The following is a 16,710-nucleotide window of genomic DNA, read 5'->3' on the forward strand; positions in this document are numbered from 1 at the left end:
TTTTTTTTTTGGCTGTAAAATTATTTGAGTTCCTTATATATTCTGGATATTAGGCCTTTGTCAGATGTATATTTTGCAAATATTTTCTCCCACTCTGTTGGTTGTCTATTTACTCTGTTGATTGTTTTTTTTGGTGTGCAGAAGCTTTTCAGTTTGATATAATCTCATTTGTTTATTTTTCCTTTAGTTGCCTGTGCTTTGGGGGTACTATTCATGAAGTCTGAACCAACTCCTACTTCCTGGACTGTTTCACCTATGTTTTCTTTAATGAGTCTTGTGTCAGTGTGTATATTTAATTCTTTAATCTATTTGGAGTTGATTTTGGTATATGGTGAGAGGTACGGGTCTAGTTTCATTCTTCTACTTATGAGTATCCAGTATTCCCAGCACCATTTGTTGAAAGGGTAGTCTCTTCCCCAGTATGTAGACTTGCTGCCTTTGTCAAAGATCAGATGGCTGTAGGCAGATGGGTTAATTTCTGGCTTCTCTATTCTATTCCATTGATCCATGTGTCTGTTTTTATGCCAGTACCATGCTGTTTTGGTTACTATAACTTTGTAATATAGTTTAAAGCCAGGTGACATTATTCCTATAGCTTTATTTTTTTTGCTCAGGATTGCTTTGGCTATGCGTGATCTTTTGTTATTCTGTATAACTGTCTGGATAGCTTTTTCCATCTCTGAGAAAAATGTCATTGGAATTTTGATAGGGATTGCAGTGAATCTGTAGATCACTTTGGGTAATATGGACATTTTCACAATGTTAATTCTTTTGATCCAAGAGCGTGGGATATCTTTCCATCTTCTTGTGTCCTCTTTAATTTCTCTCAGCATTGGTTTGTAGTACTCTTTGTAGAGATTTTTCATATCCTTGGTTAGCTTTATTCATAAGTATTTTATTTCTTTAGTGACTATTGTAAATGGGCTAGCTTTCTTGATTTCATTGTCTGCATGGTCACTGTTGGAGTATAGAAATGTTACTGATTATTTTGTGTTAATTTTGGGTCCTGCCACTTTGCTGAAATCATTTATCAACTCTAGAAGTTTTTTATAGAGGCTTTAGGCTGTTCAATATATAGGATCATATCATCTGCAATCAGGGGCAGTTTGACTTCATCCTTTCCAATCTGGATGCCCTTTATTTCCTTCTGTTCTCTGATTCCTCTGGCTACTACTTCCAACACTATGTTGAATAGGAGTGGTGAGAGTGGGCATCCTTGTCCAGATCCTGTTCTTAAGGGAAAAGCTTTCAGCTTTTCCCCATTGAGGATGATATCGGCAGTGGGCTTATCATATATGGTTTTAATTATGTTGAGATACTTTCCTTTTGTGCCTAACTTGTAGAGAATCTTTATCATGAAAGAATGTTGAATTTTGTCAAATGCTTTTGCAGCATCTGTAGAGATGATCATATGGTCTTTGCCTCTGCTTTTATTGATGTGGTGCATCACATTTATTGATTTGCATATGCTGAACCAACCTTGCATCCCTGGGATGAACCCCACTTGATCATGATGTATAATTTTGCAAATGTGCTGCTGTATTCTGTTAGCTAGTATTTTATTGAGGATTTTGCATCTATATTCATCAAGGATATTGGCCTGTAGTTATCTATTGTTGATGTATTTTGTCTGGTTTTGTTATCAGGGTGATATTTGCCTCATAGAATGAGTTTGGGAGAATGGCCTCTGTTTCAATCTTTTGGAACAGATTGTAGAGATTTGGTTTCAGTTCCTCTTTGAAGGTTTGGTAGCTCTCTGCACTGAACCCATCCAGTCCTGGGCTTTTCCTTGTTTGGAGCCTTCTGATAACAGCTTCAATCTCTTATTGTTATTGGTCTACTCAGATTTTCTATATCTTCTTGGCTCAGCTTTGGTAGTTTGTGTGTACCCAGAAATTTATCCATTTCCTCCAGATTTTCAAATTTGTTGGCATATAGTTGTTTCCAGTAGTCTCTAATGATTTCTTGTATTTCTGAGGTGTTAGTTGTAATATTAAGTTTTTCATTTCTAATTTTTGTTATTTGGGTCTTCACTCTTCTTTTCTTAGTTAGTCTTGCTAAAAGTTTGTCAATTTTATTTATCTTTTCAAAAAAACAACTTTTTGTTTCATTGAATTGTTTTTGGGGTTTCTATTTCATTTAGTTCTGCTATGATCTTAATTATTTCTTTCTGTCTACTAACTGTGGGTTTGGAGTTTCCTTGTTTTTCTAGAACTTTAAGGGGAAGTGTTAAGTTGTTTATTTGCCATCTTTCCATTCTTCTGAAGTAAGCATTGAATGCAATAAATTTCCCCCTTAATACTGCTTTTGTAGTATCCCACAGGTTTTGGTATGATGTGTCATTATTTTCATTAGTTTCAAGAAATTTTTTGATTTCCTGTTTAATTTTTTCTTTGGCCCAAATGTCATTAGTAGAATGTTGTTTAATTTCCATGTGTTTGTATATTTTCCAGAGTTTCATTTATTATTGATTTCTAATTTTAATCCATTGTGATCAGAAAAAATGCATGGAATAATTCTAATATTTTGGATTCATTGAAACTTGCTTTGTGACCTAACATGTGGTCTATCCTGGAGAAAGTTCCATGTGCTGACAAGAAGAATAAATATTCTGAAGTTGTTGGATGGAATGTTCTGTAGATATTTGCCAAGTCCAATAGGTCTAAAGTGTTGTTTAGATCTTGTGTTTCTCTATTGATTTTTTGCCTAGATGATCTGTCCAATGATGAGAGTGTGGTGTTCAGGTTCTCCGCTATTATGGTGTTAGTGTCTATCTCATTCTTTAGATTTAATAGTGTTCACTTTATAAATTTGGCTGCACCAACTTTGGGTACATATATATTTATGATTGTTATACCTTTTTGGTGGATAGATCCTTTTTTCATTATATAGTGGCCTTCTTTGTATCTTTTGATGGTTTTTGCTTTAAAGTCTATTATATCTGGATGTAAGAATAGCTAATCCAGCTAATTTTTCATTTCTATTTGCATGATATATCTTTTTTCATCTTTGCACTCTTAGTCTATATGTGTCTTTACACATCAGGTTAGTCTCTTGATATTGCTCAGTCCATCTTTTTAATCCAGTCAGCCAGTCTGTGTCTTTGAGTGGGGAATTTAATCCCTTTACATTTAGAGTTATTATTGAAAGGTATTGATTTACTCTTAGCATTTTACTGATTTTTGTTTAGATGTCTTAAATACCTTTTGTTCCTTTCTTTCTAATTTTCTGTTTCTCTTCTGTATTTGTTGTTTTTGGGGGGTGATAGATAAACTACTTTTTTCTCTTTTGTTTTGCTGGTAAGTATTGTTCTTTCTTGAGTATTCACAGCAGTGATGGTTGTTTTTGTGGTATCAAACCCAGTACTGCCTTGAGAATTTCTTGTAGGGCTGGTCATGTGGTAGTGAACTCCTGCAGTTTTTGTTTGTCTGGGAAATATACTATTTATCCTTCATTTTGGAAAGATAGCCTTGCTGTCCTTGGCTGGTAATTATATTCTTGGCTGGCAATTTTTGTCCTTCAGTGTTTTGAATATATCATCCCCTTCTTTTCTGACTTTTAGGGTTTCTGATGAAAAGTCTGATTGGTACTCCCTTATAGGCAACTTGTCACTTCTCTCTTGCAGCTTTTAAGATTCTCTCTTTGTCTTTGAGTTTTGCCTGTTTGATTATCACATGTGTTGGAAAGGACTTTTTTGCATTGAATGTATTTGGGGATCTTTGGGCTTCCTGAATCTGAAGATCCGTGACTTTCCTTATAACTGGGAAGTTTTCTGCTATTATTTCATTGAGTATGTTTCAATGCCATTTCCTTTTTCCTCCCTTTCTGGAATACCCATGATTTGGATAGTTGAGCACTTAAGGTTGTCTGTTATGTCTGCTAGATTTTCTTCAATGTTTTTAATTCTTTTTTCTTTTTTCTGGTCTTCATGTGTTAATTCAAGCAGCCTGTCTTCAAGGTTAGAAATTCTCTCTTCTGCTTGTTCTAGTCTGCTGGTTAAACTCTCTGTTATGTTTTTTATTTCATTGAATGAATCCTTCATCTCCACAAGCTCTGCTACATTCTTTTTCAAGGCATTGATTTCTTTGTACATTTCTCCTTTCAGATCCTGTTTATTTTTTCTCATTTCATTGTGTTGTCTAACCGAATTTTCTTGTACCTCATTTAGTTTCCTTAAGTTGTTACTCTAAATTCCTTGTCAGTCATTTCAAAAGCTTCCTATTCTATAGGATCTAGTGCTTGAGAGTTATTATTTTCCTTTGGTGATGATGTACTTTCTTGATTTTTCATATTTGGGGTATCTTTCCTTTGGTGTTTTGTCATTATGGCAGGGGGTATCAAAGTCCACTCATTTCACCCTGGTGTCTGGCTTGTATCCTGAGGAGACTGCTGATTCTGGGAAGCAGGAACTATCCAGGGCTAGGGGTCCCACAGTACCTACCTGTTTGGGACAGCTGGCTCAGGGCATGGGGGCCCTGAGGCTCTTAAACCTGCCCCAGCTGTGGGGACCAGCGTGGGCTGGAGGTCCCACCCCGCCTGCCTTCTCTACCATGGCTGGCTTGGGGCATGTGGGCCCTGAGACTCTTAAGTCTCTACCTGTGGCAGGGACCAGCCTGGACTGGAGGTCCCATCCCACCTGCCTTCTCCACTATGGCTGGCTCAGGACATGGTGGCTCTGAGGCTCTTAAGTCTCTCCCAGTGGTGGAGATCAGCCTGGCCTGGCGGTCCCATGCCACCTGCCTTTTATGGCATGGCTGGCTCAGGGCATGGGGGCCCAGAAGCTTTAAAGTCTCTCTAAGAGGTGGGGAGCAACCTGGACTGGGGTCCTGCAGCACACGGTTCCTGCCCATTCTGGAACACATCTCAGGCCTTCTGTCATTGCTCCTTAATAGTTACAACTTGATTGCTCTGTGGGAGCAAGTGACACCAGGAACCGACTACTCTGCCATCTTGACCGGAACCACTCCTTATGTTTTCTTCTAACTATTGTATAGTTTTATCTCTTACATTGATGTGTTTAAGCCATTTTGAACTAATTTTTGTATATGTTATGAGGTAAGGTTTCAACTTTATTCTCTTGCATGTAGATGTACAGTCACCCCAGCATCACTTGTTGAGAAGATATTCTTCCCCCTTTGTAGTCTTGGAACCCTTTTTAAAAATAAGTTGACCATAGATGTATAGGTTTTACTTCAGGACTCTCAATTCTATTCCCTTGAGCTATATGTCTATCCTTATTCTAGTACCTAATTAGTATCTTGGTTACTATTTACATGAAATAAGTTTTGAAACTGGAGAGTGTGAGTTCTCCTACTTTTTCTTTTTCAAGATTACTTAGGCTATTTTGAGTTCATTGAAATTCCATATAAACTTTAAAATCAGCTTGTTAAGTTTTACCAAAAAGTCAGGTGGGATTCTGATAGGGATTACTTTAAGTCTATTGTTCAGTTTAGGGAGTATTACCATCTTAACAATGCTTAGTTTTTCAATACATGAACATGTGATATTTTTCAATTATTTATATATTAATTTTTTTTCCAATTATGTTGCTACAGTTTGAATGTTTTTACCTCTACACAACTCATGTTAGAACTTAATCTCCAGTGCAACAGCATTGGGAGGTGAATTGTTTGTCATGAGTACTCTGTCCTCATGAGTAGATTAATTCTGCTGTAAAAAGGGGTGGCAGGAATGAATTTGCTCTTTCTTTTGCTCTCTTCTGCTCTTCTGCCATGTAAGGACACAATCACAAAGTTTCTTCTCTTCAGAGGATGCAGCAATAAGGTACCATCCTGTAACCAGAGACTGAACCTGCCAGTATCTTGATCTTGGACTTTCCAGCCTCCAGAACTGTGAGAAAATAAATTTCTGTTCTTTATAAAATACTAAGTCTCAGGTATTCTGTTATAGCAACACAGAACTATACCATATAGCCTAGTTGTGTGTAAGCTATACCATTTAGTTTGTGTAAGTATAATCTATGATGCACAAGGATGAAATAGCCTAACAATGTATTTTTCAGAACACATTACCATCATTAAATGACATTTAACTGTAATTAGACCTTTCAGAAATTACTGGACAAGGACTCTGAACTGACACTAATTGCATGAGGCCCAAAACATCACTGTGGCCCACCAGTTAGAGGAGGGGCTTATATAGGTCAGGTAATCAATGGATTTTTAGCCCAGGTCCATCTAACATTGGGTCCCTGGACCCATTATGTGGTTATTTCCTCAATTACAGAATGAATAGTTGGAATAGACATGCTTATTATCTGACAAAATATCCATATTTGTTCCCTGACCTGTGGAGTAAAGGCTATTACAGTGGGAAAGGCCAAGTGGAATACATTTGAACTGCCTCTACCTAGGAAATAGTAAATCTAAACCAAAACCTCATTTCTTGAGGGATTGCAGAAATTAGTATTACCATCAAGACCTTGAAAGATGCAGGGATGGTGACTCCTACCCCATTCCCATTCAGCTCTCATGCTTGTGCAGAAGACATGTGGATCTTGAAGAATGACAATGAATTATCATGAGCTTAACCAAACAGTAACTCCAGTTGCAGCTGCTGTACCAGATACACTTTCATTGCCTGAGCAAATTAACAAAACTCCTGTTACCTGGTATGTAGCTATTGATCTGGCAAATGCCTTTTTCCCCATCCCTGTCCATAAGTCTCACTAGAAGCGGTTTTCTCTGTTGGTTAATCCAGCAATACACCTTCACTGTCCTACTGAAGGGGTATATCAACTCTCCAGCTCTTTGTCACAATTTAGTTCACAGGGATCTTGATCACTTCTCCCTTCCACAAGATATGACACTGGTCCATTATGTTAATGACGTTATGCTGATTGGAACTAGTGAGTGAGAAGTAGCAACTACTCTAGAGTTATTGGTAAGACATTTGCATGTCAGCAGGTGGGAAACAAATCTGATCAAATTTCAGGGGCCTTCTATCTCAGTGAAGTTTCTAGGGGCCCAATGATGTGGGGCATGTAGAGGTATCCCTTCTAGGGTGAACGATAAGTTGTTGTATCTGGACTTCCTACAATCAGAAAAGACAAAAAAGTTTAATGGGCCTCTGAATTTTGGAGGAAACATATTTTTTATTTTGGTGTATCACTCTGGCTCATTTACTGAGTGACCCAAAAAGCTGATTGTTTTGTGTGAGGCTTAGAACAAGAGAAAGCTTTGCAACAGGTCCAGGCTGCTATGGAAGCTGATCTTCCACTTGGGCCATGTGATTGAGTAGATCAAATGGTACATGAAGTGTCAGTGGCAAATAGGAATGCTGTTTGGAGCCTTTGGCAGGCCCCTCATAGGTGAGTCGCAGGACAGGCCTTTAAGATTTTGAATCATGGCCTTGCTATCATTCACAGGTAACTACTATCCACTTGAGAGACAGTTCTTCTCCTGCTAATGGGTCATAGCAGAGACTGAATGCTTGGCCATGGGCCACAAAGTTAACACAGGACCTGAGCTGCCCATCATGAACTGAGTTAACTGACCCACCAAACTAAATTTGGGCATAAAAATCTATACTCGCCATCACATGGAAGTGCAATATGCCTGATTAGGTCATAGCAGGCCCTGAAAGCACAAGTAAGTTCCATAAAGAAGTAATCCAAATGCCCATGGTTTCTACTCTTGCTATACATCCTTCTCTCTCCCAGCCTGTACCTATAGCTTCATGGGGAGTTCTATATGATCAGTTGACACAGAGAGAAGGCTAGGCCCTGGCTTATGGTTGGTCTTGCAGGATATGAAAGCAACACTCAAAACTGGACAGCTGCAGCACTACAGCCCCTCTCTGGAACATCTCTGAAGGATAGTGGTGAAGCAAAATCCTCCCAGGAGGCAGAACTTTAAGCAGTGCACCTAGTTGCACTTTTCTTGGAAGGAGAAATGAACAAATGTGCAATTACATAACAATTCATGAATGTCAGCCAGTGAATTGGCTGGATGATCAGGGACTTGGAAGGAACATAATTGGAAATTGGTGACAAAGAAATTTGGGGAAAAGACAAGTGGACAGACCTCTCTGAATGGGCAAAAACATGACTTCGACAGAGAAGGAAGGATTTTAATAATCAAGTGGATAGTATGAGCCATTCTGTGGGCACTAGTCAGCTTTTTTCCCCAGGTACCCCTGTAATGCCCAACAGGCTCATAAATAAACTGGCCATGGTGGCAGCAATGGAGGTTATGTATGGGTTCAGCAACATGGACTTCCACTCTCCCAACGCTGACTTGACTGTGGCCACTGCTGCCAGTGCCCAATCTGCCAGCAGAAAAGACCAATACTGAGCCCCCACTAGGGCATCATTCCCTGGGGCAATCAACCAGCTGTCTGGTGGCAAGTTGATTAAATTGGACTGCTATCATTATGGAAAGGGCAGCATTTTGTCCCTACTGGAATAAACACTTACTCTTGATCTCAATTTGCCTTCCCTGCACACAATGTTTCAGCCAAAATTACTATCCATGTACTTACAGAATGCCTTATCTGTGATCATGGAATTCCACACAGCATTGCCTATGACCAAGAAACTCACTTTACAGACAAATAATTGTGGCAATGGGCAAATGTTCATGGAATTCACTGGTACCATGTTCACCATCATCCTAAAACAGCTACGTTGATAGAATGGTGAACTAGCCTTTGGAACACACAGTTACAAAGCCAGCCAGGTGGCAATACTTTGCAGAGCTGGGGCAAGGTTCTCCAGAATGCTGTGTATATTTGGAATCAGTGTTCAATATATGATACTGTTTCTCTGATAGTCAGGATTCACAGGTACAGAAATTAAGGGGTGGAAGTTAGAGTAACGTCACTCACTAGTATCTCAGTGACCCACTAGCAAAATTTTTGCCTTCTGTTCCTGTGACAGTAGTTTCTGCTGGTCTAGAGGTCTTAGCTGCAGAGGCAGGAATGCTTCTACCAGGAGACACAACAATAATTTCACTGAACTGAAAGTTAAGACAGTCATCTACTCACTTTGGGTTCCTCATGCCTCAGTAAACAGGTAAAGAAGGGAGTTACACTGTTGGCCGAGGCGATTGATCTGGAGTACAGGAGATCTTTTAGGTTGCCTTTTGGTATTACCATGCCCTGTGATTTAGGTCAATAGAAAAACTACAACAACCTTACCCAGACAGGACTACTAATGACCTAGACCCTTCAGGAATAAAGATTTGAGCCACCCCTCCACATAACAAGCCACAACCAGTTGCAGTGCTTGCTGAAGGCACAGAGAATACGTATGGACTAATAAAAGAAGATAATTATAAATCCAGCTATGACCACATGACCAATTACAGAAATGAGGACTGTAATTGTCATGAGTATTTCCTCATTATTTTGTTATGAATATGTTTGTGTGTATATAAAATATGTTTGTGTGGATATAAATATCTTTTCTTTTCTTTTTGTTCTTATTCCCTTATCATGTAATATAAAATGTATTGATTTTATATCAGTATTTATGTATTAATAATGCTACATCACAGTATTTAAGTTATGGAATATCAGGAGAAAAGTAAACATTACTCAAGGACTTTACCTCCTCTTTGGGTGAAGAGGTTAATGTGTTTTCACTTGTACACAGGATAGTTGTGTCATGTTACATGATATTATGACCTCGCTATTGTCTTTATTTAGAGACTAAGTACATTTTAAGGAGATGCATGCAGGAGCCAAGCTGACAAGGGATGGAATTGTTATAGTTAATTCTATGTGTTAACTTGACTGGATTAAGGGATATTCAGATAGCTGATATAACATTATTTATGAGTGTATCTCTGAGGGTGTTTCTAGAAAAGACTAGCATTTGAATCAGTAGTCTAAGTAAAGAAGATCATCCTCACTAATGTGGTGAGCACCATCCAATCCATTGAGGGCCTAAAGAGAACAAAAGGTGGAAGAGTGAACTTGTTCTGTGCTTCAGCTAAGACACTTATCTTCTCTTGCCCTTGAACATCAGCACTCCTGTTTCTCAGGCCTTCTTCTCAGGACTGGGGTTTACACTATTGGTTCACCTGGTTCTTAGGCCTTTGGGTTTGGACTAGAACTACACCACTGGCTTTTTTTGAGCTTGCAGACAGCAGATCGTGGGACTTCTCAGCCTTCATAATCATGTAAGGCAATTCTTCATGGTAAATCTTTTTCTATGTATCTTTGTATATCCTACTGGTTTTGTTTCTCTGGAGAATGCTGACTTGCACAGTTATTTCTTTAAAATATGTTCAAGTCACTTTTTGGTCAAATGAATATATAATTTATCTAAATATTCAATGGATTGAAAATATATAATGTCCTTTATATTATGCACAAGTGTGTACTCATGTGTAGGATATGATGTTATATAGATCCACTGAGTCAAGGTCCTTGACTAGTTATATTATTTCCCTAAGTCCCTTTTACTTTCTTTTTTCCCCTTTCCCTTCTTTCCTTTCTTCCTTCCTTTCTTTCATTTTGACAAGGTGAGAGGGATTCTATAGAACTTTCCAATTCTGAGAGGAGTGGATTTAAGACTTCCTCTAAAATTTCATTCTTAGCTTGTTTCCTTCTAAAAGATTTTATTCATCCACATGCTATGTTTTGGAGACTTAGAGGTTATAACTGCTTTATCTTCTATATAAATTATGTCTCTTATTGTTATATGATACTCATTTTATCTTGTTTAATTCTTTTAATATTAAATTACAAATTTTGTTTTCTGTTTTGCTTACATTTATCTGGTACTTCTTTGTCTATCCACCTAATTTCTAACCCATCGTTATCACTGTGCTTTAAGTGTATTTTTGTTATAAAAAACACACAGCTGATTTGACTAGCTTTCTTTTCCTGATTGGAGAAATCAGTCTATTTGGTCTTCATATAATGAGATATGCTTATTTATTCCATCTTAATCAATGTTCTTTTAATATTACTTACTTTGCATTACTCTTTCCTATTTTTCCAGTTCCATTTTTTTTGCCAGTTTGATCAAATTATTATTTATTTCATGTGTCCCAATGCTTATCAGAAGTCCTGCTTTACTCTCCTGTTCTGTTAATTTCTACCTTTCCTTTCTCCACTTTGTACTCATCCCAATTTCTATAATATTTTCTGAAAATGAAAGACAAATGCATTCTCCCACAGTAGAAACTATTCCCTCTACTTCTGTTTAACCCCAAAAGATGAGAGACCCATGGAATACCTTTACTCTTGCCTTTACCCCTTCCTTTCCCCTTCGCCTGCCCTGGTCCATTAGATGTCTTGTTTCTCTCTCCACCCTCATCCCAATTTGTAGATTTTGCTGAGGTAATTTATAACGTTTTATTCTAGACACTTTGGACTATATTAGAACTTTTTTTTTTCCTTTTTGTCTTTTTTACTGACCAGCAACGGTATCGCAACCCTCAGTGTTGCGCCCGCACCGTGCTCAGCCAGTGAGCGGGAACTGGTCTCCACATGGGATCTGAACCCTCGGCAGGAGCGCCGCTGCACTCCCAAGCGGCACACTCTCCAGTGCGCCACCGGGCTGGCCCTATATTAGAACTTTTTAAACAACATTTGTTTTCAATTTCAAATTCCAAAAGCATTTATATATTACAGTTTATTCTTATTACCATCCTCTTTTGCACCCAAATACCTACAGCCCACACTAGCTCTTTAGCTCAGACCTGAAAATAGAGAAGTGAGTTTCACTCAGGCTACATGTTCCTTTTAATTTTATTTGTGAAACATGAAAAAAGCATAATGCATTGGTATATGGCATGTACCCATTCTATTGTATATTTGGTACTTGTCACCATCTAACGTGTTATATGTTTCAGTAATTTATCCTGCTTATTGACTCTTTCACCCTACTAGAATGTAAGGCTCATGAGGGTGAATATTTTTGCCTAAAATGCTCACTGCTGTACCCACATCACCTGCCAGACACCTGGAACATAGTGGGAACTCAACAAATATTTGGATAAATAAAGTGATTGAATGTGTTTCTAAGTGGAAATGCATTTTTCTTCCTTTTGCTCTTACAGTTTTTCCAAATGTTTCTAAAATAAACTTGAGTATTACTAACATTAAGACGTGAATAAAAGTGAACTTTTAAAAAATTTCTTGCATGGGGCTGGCTGGTTAGCTCAGTTGGTTAGAGCGTAGCCTTGTAACACCAGGGTTGTGGGTTCAGATCCCCATACCGGCCAGCTGACCCCCCAAAATTCTTGCCTGCCTTCCTTCCTTCTTCCCATCTTCCCTCCCTCCTTTCTTCTTTTCTTCGTTTTTTTTTTCTTTCTTTTTTTTCTCCTTTCTTTTTTCCTTCCCTCCTTCCTTTCTTTCTTTCTTGTTGTCAATGAAATGTACCAGGCTTTCTACACTAGACCTTGTTCTGAGACTGGGTTTTGTTTCTTATTATCCAAATGTTTTTAACCAAATCACTTAGCTTCCCTAAGACGTCATTTCCTCCTATAAAGTAAGGATAATGAAAAGTGTTCTTTTCATCTCACAAGGAGGATATGTGCATTAAATACGACAGTGAATGTAAATGGACTTTGTAACTAGGCAGTGGCCATCAATGCCACATATCTGATTGGTAGTTTTGTTTGGTACATGTCAGTGAGACCCATAGGAACAGTCTAAAGAGAACGCTGATTAAAGGGTAGAGAAGAGAGGTTTGATTTATGAAGTAAGTGGCATTTACTTTTCCTTTTACACAGAATGTTCTTTCCCAAGGTATCAGTAAGGCTCACTTTCTCCTTCATTGAGGCCTCTGTTCCTATGTCACCACTTTGAAGAGGATTCTCTTACTTCAGAAGTCTTCCCTCTGGTTAATCTCTATCGCTTTACCCTTCTTTGTATTTTGTGATAGTACTTACCACTATATAACATATTACGGAGCCATTCTTTATTGTCTTTCTTTTCCATTTTAATGTAAACACCATAATAACAATATTTTTTAAAAATTTTTACTCCCTATTAATTACTTATCAGATAAGTTGATTAGTAATTGGAGTTGGAAAAACTATCACTAATGAATAAGTTTAATTTCTCTTAATTATACAATTTATTCGTTCTTTCAAAGACATGATTGAAAAAACCACAAAAAGAACAATTTTTTTAAAGAAGGAATTCTTGAAAAAACGAGCTTCTACATTAGAAAAATTTAAAATATTTTTGCATGTTTTCTGCTTTGTGTTTTCATAGCCTCTTATTATTTTCAATAAAATCAATTGCTCTAAAGGTGACAAAATTATTTCATGTTTACACCTTTGTAAGATTTTTCCTATTACATAATATACAAATATACATATCTTGTCATACCACACATTATGAAGATAATTGTTTTCCAGAGCTCAGTCATTTTTACACCACCTTCATAATTTGGGGCCATAATCACATGCCTATCATGTGTAATGTTTTATTTCTCCTTAAACTACCTTAAATCAACTCTCTCTCTACTATTTTTAACTTAGCCTTTTTTAAGTATTAATATTTCTGAAATTAGAAGTTTAATTTGTTAGTTATAGTTATCAAATATGCAAGTTAAATACATGATTATTATAACCAAATTACATCTATGAATCATGCTTAGTACCCCGAGTGCCACAGAATTTGGGATTAAGTGATAGAATATAAGACAAGGGATTATAGCAACAAATTAGTAACAATGCAGCTCTCTGAAGCCTGATGTTTTGAAGTGAAAAATGAGAGGATGAAACAAGTGGTTTCTAGGTTCTTCTTGTCCTTCTCTGAGCCTATTTATCATCTAAGAGTGATGGCTGGATCTAGGAAGACTTCCCAGGACAGACTGAAGCTTGTCTCTTGGCACCACAACTCATTCTTGAGTAAGTAAGTGACTCTTACTTACTCTGGGTCTTTTCTGAAACCTTAAATGCTAGATAATGAGAAAATAGGGGCTTTATTATAGAAATCTGTTGCTTTGCCTCCCACGGATTTGTCACCCCTTTTCCCCTGGGTGATGAAGCCACCAAAGATTACTCAAAGCCCATCTCTTCTAAGAAGTGAGAAGCGCCAGAAAGGGGTTAATCTCACCAAACCCTCAAGATAGAGGCATTCCTTCCATTTGGGAAATAAACCACGAATTGGGGTTCTCTTCCTGCATTTATTTTCCAGCCCAGCAAGTTACAGGAAGAGACTTAGGTGGGGTTATAGTTTTAACAAGTTTAACAATAGAAGCTGGTAACATTCAGTAAAATCAAGTCAGATGACATTCCATTAGGCAATTAAGTTGTCCACCAACAAAAAGCTTGATCTTAGCAAACATTCCTTCTCCCCACAGAAGATTCCAAGTATCTTTACATATCAGTCAGTAACTTGTCTGTCTTTGAGCCAGCAACCTTGCTGTGTTACAGCTCTTTATCTTACAACAGAGACTAAATAGCCTGGATAAAATTTCCTGTTTTTTGTAAGGTCAATTTTGAAACTGCAAGGCTTTGGAAAAGCAGGCCCTGTGAAGTACATATGCTTTATGCATACACTACAGAAATCCAACTGGATCATGTAAGTATCATGTTCTTAACTAGAATTTCCCTGAGAACCATATCCAGATCAAGCAGCCAACAAGGGGCATTCCACATGCAACAAAAACTGCAATATGCTATCAGGACCCAGACATTGTTTCCAAGGCTTATGTTGCACAAGGGGAGACATGGCCACTTGCAAGTACCTCATAATTACTGCAAAGTTATTTATAGTAACAACAGTATTTATTATTTATTTTTTTATTAGCAAATTCATTATTATAAATCGCAATTATTCTTTATGCTCCTTACCTGGCCAATCACTCCCCAACCCACTTCCCTCCATCCCCCCAATCTCTAGTATCCTTAGGTTTGTCTTCTCTTTCTGAAAGGTCAATGTACTATTGTGATATTTTCTTTCTCTCTCTCTCTCTCTCTCTGTACCCAGTTGTGAATGAGGATGTGTGGTATTTCCTTTTCTGAGTCTGCCTTATTTCACTTAACATAATTTTCTCCAAGCTCATCTCTGTTGCTGCAAATGGCAGAATTTCATTCTTTTTTATGACTGAGTAGTATTCTATTGTCCATGTATACTACATTTTCTTTATCCAGTTGTCTGTCAATGGACTTTTAGGTCAGTTCCCTAGGTTAGTTCTTGTAAATAGAGCTGTGATGAACATGGGAGTTCAGGTGTCCCATTGACATGATGATTTCAATTCCTTTGGATATATACCCAGTATGGGATTGCTGGATCATATGGCAGTTCTCTCTGTAGTTGTTTGAGAAACCTCCATACTGTTTTCCATAATGGCTGTACTAATTTACAGTCCCACCAGTAATGTACAAGTGTTCTCTTTTCACTGCATCCTTGCCAACATTTGTTATTCTACATCTTTTTAATAGTGGCCAGTCTAACTAGGGTAAGATGCAATTTCAGTGTGGTTTTGACTTGCATTTCTCTGATGATTAGTGATGCTCAGCATTACTTTATGTTCCTGTTGGCCATTTGGATATCTTCCTTTGAAAAATGTCTATTCATCTCCTTTGCACATTTTAAAATTAGATTATTTGTTCTTTTATTGTACAGTTTTTTGAGTTCCTTATATATTCTGGATATTAATCCTTGTTGGATATATAGTTTGAAAATATTTTCTTCCATTCTATAGGTTGTCTTTCCACTCTGTTGATTATTTTCTTTGCTGTGTAGAGCTTTTTAGTTTGAAATAATCCCATTTGTTTATTCTTTTGTTGTTTGTATTAGTCCATTTATGTTGCTTATAACAAAATACTTGAAACTGGGTGATTTATAAAGAAAATAAAATTTGTTGCTTACAGTTTCTGAGGCTGGGAAGTCCAAAGTCCACCTGGCGGTAACAACAGTAACCCATGGGTCTCACATTGCAAGATGGTGGAAGCGGAGAGTGCAGAGAGACAGACAGACTCTCCTCTCTCTTCTTTTAAAGCCCTCAGAACCATGCCTCTGACCACAATTTTTAATCCATTACTGCTGCATGGCCCCATAATCCAATCACCTCCTCAAGGCTCCACCCTTCAAAAACCATAATAAGATTTCCCACCCTCTCAACAGTCACAGTTGGGCTAAGTTTCTAATATGTAAAACTTGGGGAACACAGTTTAAGCTCCAATGAGTTTTGGGGGGACACAATTCAACCCATTACATTGCTTGTGCTTTGGGGGTCTTATTCATAAAGTCTTTGTCCAGTCCCACTTCTTGGTGTGTTCTCCCTATGTTTTCCTTTAGTAATTTTATGGTTTTAGGTCTTATAGTTAAGTCCTTAATACATTTTTAGTTGATTTTGGAATATGGTGAGAACTACAGGTCCAGTTTCATTCTTCTACATATGGGTATCCAACTTTCCCAGCACCATTTATTGAAGAAGCAGTCTTTTCCCCAACATATGTTTTTGTTGCCTTTGCCAAAGGTCAGTTGGCTGAAAGTATCTGGGTTGATTCCTGGGTTTTCTGTTCTGTTTCCATCAGTCTGAGTGTCTGTTTTTATGCCAATACCATGCTATTTTTGGTTATAATAGCTTTGTAATATAATTTGAAGTTCAGTAGTGTCATACCTCTGACTTTATTTTTTTTGTTCAAAATTGCTTTGGCTATTCATGGTCTTTTGTTGTTCCATATGAATGTTAGGATAGTTTTGTCTATTTTTTTTTTGAAGAATGTCATTGGTATTTTGATGGGGATTGCATTTAATCTGTAGATCTCT

Source organism: Galeopterus variegatus, unplaced genomic scaffold (assembly GCF_000696425.1).
Source record: "Galeopterus variegatus unplaced genomic scaffold, G_variegatus-3.0.2 Scaffold8288, whole genome shotgun sequence".
NCBI classification, from domain to species: Eukaryota; Metazoa; Chordata; class Mammalia; order Dermoptera; family Cynocephalidae; genus Galeopterus; species Galeopterus variegatus.